We start from the raw sequence: 7,303 nt of genomic DNA on the forward strand, positions 1-7,303 counted from the left end.
ACACACACTGCGCGAAAGGGAACAATCGACTCTTCTCCGACGCACGCTTTGTCGTTCACTATTCCCAATTCCAAAATGGCGATTTTTCGGATGTTTTTCCGCCGATCGTTTTTACGCAATGGCGTCACTTTTACGGCAGTTTTCGCACTCGCGTTACACCAGTCGGGTGTATCACTACATTTCACTCGAATTCCAGCTTTTCCGCGCGATTAGCTGGTCGTATATCCGGAACAGGCACAATCCGGCTCGAAGGACCAAAAATGTGCTGTTCGGAGGAAAAAATGGACTGTATCGGGACAAGTCAAAACTCGCGTCTGCTCTTGGAACAGTCAAACTTAGAACTAACTTTATTCAGCAACGTTACAATAGTATTGGTATGGAAAAGTATGGTTGAACCATGGTATATTTTCTCTACTGATGGTTGTCCTGATGGATGGATCGTGTTGCCAGGTGTAACAGCTTCAATTTTGATGAAGTCGTCGTGCATATCATTGTCATCGTTGAACATTCGAAAGCAGTATTATCGTTCAAAACTAAAATGCTTCCAACGAAATTTTATTCACTGTATTCCCTTCCCTTCCCACCCTGAACATAATGATTACTTTTTTGCTGGCCAAAGTTCAGTTTTGCTCGATACAGCTGCTTCTGAACTTTCAGTGATTGTTGAGTGTGCAGTGATTGCCTTATACATTTAGATAAACTGGCAGCACTGTCGTTAGCGAATGAAGACACGTCCGAGTGTATGTTGTGATTTGTTTATGTTTAGCTTTTAGTATTAAGAGAACCGTTTCACAAGAAACTTCAATATATCATATTTCCTATCACTATTTCGTGTAGCTTTTCTTTTACGGTTGAGTTCCTCATTTCGGTGGTCGGCCAACAGATATCAATGACAACTTCTTTATTCCTCAACTCCCCTGTACCTTTGCTGAAGCACACAACATTCCCTTGAAAATTCCCTAAACTCCTCTTAAACGCCCTGAAAGGTCTTGAAACATCCTGAGATTCATCTAACACAAATTATTCTCGCCGGTGGACGCCTCTGGAACCCCCCTGAAGAGTCAGGGGATTCTCAGGCGAAGAACAAACGATACTACGATCTCTCTTTGCAATCTGTTAATAGCGTTTTCTATTTCAGACTTTTACCCACAAATTACAGCAGTGATGGTAAAGCAACTCAGACGAATTATACAGGCAGTTGATAAAACACAACTGTGTGACTGAATATTGACCAAACGTATCCTGGGAGCAGCAAAACGGTTAGTCGATACGGAGAGCGTTCAACATAGTTTTGATCCTCATAAGTTCCTACCTCATGCTTCCACGGGTCCAGAGATGACAAAGACCGCCAGCTAAGAGTTGTGTGCTTAGCTGGTAGTGCAGCCTGGGCACTGTTGTTCTTCTGATTTCAACTAGATTGAGGAGGTTCGTCCCGAGCGTCTGTTCACCAAGGAGGTGCTGCTCAAACAGCGTCTGTTCTGGCATCCAGCAGATGAGTATGAAATGCTCCCCCACCGGAAACTATACCTAAGGTGGCAGCCTCACTACGGTGGATAGGGGACCTCAGGCCAACAACCTACTGTTACCGAAACTTAAAAACTATTACAGAAACCGAAAATGAAAGATTACGAACTGATTCAACGGCAACAACTTTTGCCGCGAAACAACGGGCAAGAATTGGAACTTGAAATGTATTTACCATTGGCACAACTAGCCAATAAGGCATGCCGTATGAAGCTTGATATCCTAGGACTGAGCGAAGTCCGTTGGCCGACCTTTGAAGAGCACTGATTCGGTGTCGGGCCAAATTCTGCTATACACTGGCCTACGAGGTGAACACGCTCCTCGCCCCCGTGGAGTTGGTTTCCTGCTTAGCGCTCACGCCCACGCTGCGCTCATGAAGTGGGAACCCTTTTGATGAGAGGATAATTGTAGCCAGATTCAGAATACGGGTTCGAAACCTTACCATGATCCAATGTTACGCGCCAACCGATGCTGCCAAAATGCAAGCCAAAGAGAACTTTTACAGCCAACTGTATGCTGTCGTGGACAAGATTACAAAAGGTGATATCAAGATCATCATAGGCGAATTCAACGAGAAGGTTGGTTCCGACAACTCGGACTATGAACACGCCATGGAATGCCATGGTCTCGGAGAAATGAGCGAGAATAGAGAGCTGTTTGCATAGTTTTGCGGCAACGATGACATGGTGATTGGGGGATCGCAATTCTCATCATCAACCAGTGCACATGGGTTTCCCATGATGGCGTCATGGAAAATCATATCGACCTTATCTGCATCAGCCAAAAATGGAGACGGAGCCTGCTTGATGTGCGGAACAAACGTATCGCCGATATTGTGTCCGACCATCATCTCCTAATCGGCGAGATCCGGCTGCGCATCGCAAGGATCCATCGACAGAAGGAGAATATCGAGCGTCGGTTCAATACACGCCGACTGAAAGATGCTGCGGTAAAAAGGTCCTTTGTCGAGGAGCTAGAGAACCGTGCTGCGGATATTTCGGATGGTAGAAGATCAATGGATTGCCATTAAGAACACATTCATTACCACCGGCGAGAATAATCTGGGTGAGGTACGTACCGGGAGAAAGCAGTGGATCGCAGATGATACCTGGAGGAAGATAGATGATTGAAGGAACGCCAAAGCCGCGATACAGCGAGCGAAAACACGAAAAGCTAAAGCCGTAGTCCGTCAGCGTTATTCGGCTCTCGAGAAAGAAGTGAAACGCTCATGTAGACAGGACAAAAGAGCGTGGGTGGACTCCCTAGCCGACGAAGGCGAGAAAGCCGCTAACACCGGCGACATTCGTTTCCTCTACAATGTTTCAAGTCGCCTTAGTGGGACTAAGATAAATGCTATGATTCCCAAGAAGGACACGTCTGAACTGTTATTGACCGATCCGGCTGACGAGTTAAAACGCTGGTTCGAGCACTTTGAAAATCTTTTTCAAGTGTAGGCCACGCCATCAACACCTCAGCATGATCCGCCAAGGGTTCGCATTACCCGTGTAAACACCGAAGCTCCATCAATGCAGGGGATAGAAACAGCCATCCGTAGCAGGAAATCAAACTGAGCCCCGGTGGTCGATCACATATCAGTTGAGATGCGCAAAGCTGACCCCGTAGTATCCGCACAACTACTGCATCAATTATTCTGCAACATATGGGAAACCGCGACATTTCCGGCCAACTGAATGCAAGGCGTCTTAGTAAAGGTACTCAAAATGGTGGTCTGACTGTATGCGATAATTGGCGGGGCATCATGTTACCGTACATCGTTCTCACAGTCCTCTGCATAGTGATCCTTAACCGGATACAGGAGAAGATTGACACAACTTTCCGGCGGCAGCAAGCAGGATTCCGTGCCGGACGATCTTGTGTGGAGTGGACCATATTGTCACGCTCCGTATCTTTCTGGAGCAAATCAATGAATTCCAAGTCTCTCTTCTCGGTGTTCATTGATTATGAAAAAAGCTTTCGACCGTCTCAATCACGAAAACAGGTGGGGAGCCCACATGCGCAAGGGTGTCCCTCCATAAATCGTCGGCCTCATTGAAGCACAGTACAGGGCATTTTTGTGCAGAGTACTGCACAACGATGTCTTGTCCGAACCCATCCGGGTCGTCGTTGGAGTGAGGCAAGGATGTACCGCTACTGTTCCTCACCCTAATCGACGAGATCCTGGTAGAGGCGATTGACCGTGAACCAAGTCGGCATTACCATGGAGACTTAAATGACTTCGGATTGGCTGATGACGTTGCTCTCCTAGCTCAACGGCGCTCTGGTCTGAAATGCAGAGTAAGCTCGATGATCTTGCCAATCGCTCCTCGGCGGCAGATCATCAACCTTCACGGTAGCTGGGCAAGCAGTGGAGAATGTGAAAAGCTTCCAATGTCTTGGTATAGCCAAAATGGCACCAAGATCGAGATAAGTGCACGAATCAAGAAGGTGAGGTCTGATTTTGCGAGTTTAAGAAATGTATGAAAAAACAACCAGATTAGTCGACCCACCAAAATCCGAATTTTCAACTCGAACGTGAAATCTGTGCTGCTGTACGTCAGTGGTGTATCTCCAAGTTCGCTGCGATAGAGCGTGCTAGTTCTGTAATAGCACTATATTCACATGCAAGGACATGTGCCATGAATGATGCCATTCTTGGGCAGTGGGATGATAGTAAAGGACGATCGAACACTGTTGTCATAAAATTAAACGTACTACATTTGGCTTCGTAGAACTCTGCAGCTGTGACCTAACAAATCAAAACCCTTTCATCAGATTATGACTTATGAAGGCGTTATTGGATGACAACGCTATCTTCTGATCACATGGGCTAACGAGAAGTTGAGCACCAGGAATGTGAAACAACGGATCCAGTTAACGGGATCAATTCTCGGCGCAGATCAAATCAAGGCGCTTAAGTAAATACAGATACACCAAAAATGCCCCCGAACTGGATCAACCTGCTGGTGCTGCTGACGCTCTAGCTCCCTGGCTGGGGATACCTTTCACATTCGCCTTCCCGTGTGCCGCCGCCGCTGCCGCCGTCGCCAATTTTCAATCACACATGAAAAGTAAACATTCTCCTCTCCGCTACCTTTCAGTTGAAATTTAGATAAACACACGAGATAAGACGAAAGAGAACGAAAACCTGACAAACCAATATTCACATAATTTGCATGGAATCGATTTGTGAGCCTCGAACCTCGTCCATTTAGATCTGCGCCCGTGGCCTGGCTGTTGGTTCGCCGCCGTCCGCCGGCTCTATCTCGCCGTCGCGATAGCCTCATAAATTTGTATATATTTCATTTCGATAATTGAAATAATATGCTAATTTCCCTAATATTGACAAACGATGAGCGCACGTAACAAGTTGACTTTGCTTGCTGCCTTTGTCTGTAAATCTCACACAAACGTGTGTGGAACAGTGGAACGTTGACTTTTGAGCAGCATGATGAAGAAATGTAGTTTGGGCCGAGCCGGTATTCTCTGCTGTGGATCTGGACAGGTCTGCTGCAAGTTCCCCGGCGCACACTGTCATCTTCATCGGTTTATTATAATGTTTGATCAGTGGCGTGAAGCAGCGGAGTATATTGCGAACCCCTCACCCCAATTTGACTACGAAGTTTATCGTAAACCACGAACTAATGCAAAATTATAATCAACAAGAAGGACATCGTTCAATGGCTATACCGCTTATGCGTTGTCTTTTTACAAAAACAGCCTAACCAGTTTGCCATAGACGAGTGAATGCATCATCAATTCCTCTTTACCCTAAGAAACCATCCCCATTGACGTGACCATTAGTACCTTAAAAGTGAAGGATTGTAAGTACTCAAACATCGATTGTTCATCCACAGACACATTCGGGTAAACACAGTATGATCGGTCTGCAATAGGCGAGCGAATGTATAATCGGTTCCTCCTTCTTCAATTTTCTAACAAGCGTTACGACGTGACCATTATCGCCTTAAATGTAAAGGATAGAGGTCCCAGCTTGTTGCATAACAGTTGACTAAACCCTTCTCAAGCAAAATTTAGTTTCGGTTAGGTATTATTGTTCACAACACTAGCGCGAGGATATAATAGTCAACCACGCGACAACTGAAATGTTAAGGCAAAAAGTCCCATAAAATAAACCACAATTAATAAAATCTTTTCTTGTCTACGCCTCTGTATTAGGCAAAATGAAAACAGATAGAGACGCGCGAGGCTGAAGCTGAGGCGTATCCATTCAGAAGCGCAGGTTGGCGCGTTCATGCGGAAAACTAAACTGTTGTGTGGCAACTGATCATCGCGTGACAACCATCATCAAGCGATTGACGCGACAGTCGGACTGGCTGCTGGAGGGACGCCTGGATTGGGACCTACGGCGACGTCACGCCACTGCTGGTGGTTCCGCCGTTGATGCTGATGATGATGTGGTCCGCCCGAGTTGTCAGATCGGTAGCCGGCGGAGAAACAAGAAGAAAGACCAAGATTATTCAGCGTTTCGGGCTTGTGGTTAATTTGCATACAACCCGCCAACGGCGACTCGTTTGGCCGCCGATGCTCGCTAGATGACAATCTGACGATAGACCGATAACGATTTCGTTGTAACGTTCTAGCTTGAGCCACGTTTGCGTAAAGGGGACGGCTAATTTGGCGTAAACTCACATCACTGATCATTTGATATTACATTTAGAATGTGAATACATAATTTTAACCCTCTAATACCCAAATTTTTGACTTTGATCTAAATATAATTTTTCGTCATCTAAAATCGATTTAAACATGTTTTGGAAGATGAATCTTTTTATTTATTTTTTATATCTTTATTATCGAGACTTTCAGCCCGAGGCTGGTTCGTCTCGATTTCGTGAATTTCAGTTTTTGATTTTTCTAATTTTTATTTTTGAACATCCCCACACTTTTATATTTTTCCTGGAAGCCCATTTGGGGAACGGATTTTTTTGAGATGACAACATTTTGAGATCTTATGATTATTGTTGAAATATTTTTATTTTTTATTTTTTTTCACAGTAAATTTAATTTTCTGTGTAATTAAGGAAAATAATTTTAGAGTGTATTCGATTCCCTTAAACTATTTAACAAGGATAGAATGATTTGGGAAAAAATTTAAAATATGTTAATTGTAGCGATTCAATACAAAATAAACAATGACTTCTAAAAGGTTACTAAAACATCAATTTTTCAATGATTAAAAAAAGGGAAATACGCTTTAAAATACACCAAAACCATTTTGAGAGATACAGAACAGTCCTAAATATCAGCCAAAAATATGAAAAAAAAAAAATTTCCACGAAACAGAAATTACAAAAATGCTCAAACTATACCCCGTCTAAAAGCGGGATTGGGTATTAGAGGGTTAATGATATTTTTTTTACTTATTAGTTTATTTGGAAGACTCGGGCACCACATGGGCATAACTGAGCCGAAATCTTTTGTTTTACATTGATTTTACATTTTACAATTTATTACTGCCTTAAGGACAAACGTCTTGAAATCCCACTTCAAAAGTGCATCAGAACTTCAAACGCACAAATCTCAAGAAGCAAGCTTCAAATAACAGTGGATTTGATTATTCTGTTCTTGCTCACATGTAATAAGCTTAAAATAAGATCAGGTGCGTTGATTTTGTTCACGAAGAGATTTGTGCGCTCGAAATCGTGAGTAGGTACCAAAGTCGGTTATTGTGGCGGCCATTTTGGGATTCTAACAAGTCTGTCCTTAATACTATGTTAGTTTCGGAAGCCGAAGTACTCGGATTAAAAAAATGGGAAGG

Source organism: Aedes albopictus, chromosome 3 (assembly GCF_035046485.1).
Source record: "Aedes albopictus strain Foshan chromosome 3, AalbF5, whole genome shotgun sequence".
Lineage (NCBI taxonomy): Eukaryota > Metazoa > Arthropoda > Insecta > Diptera > Culicidae > Aedes > Aedes albopictus.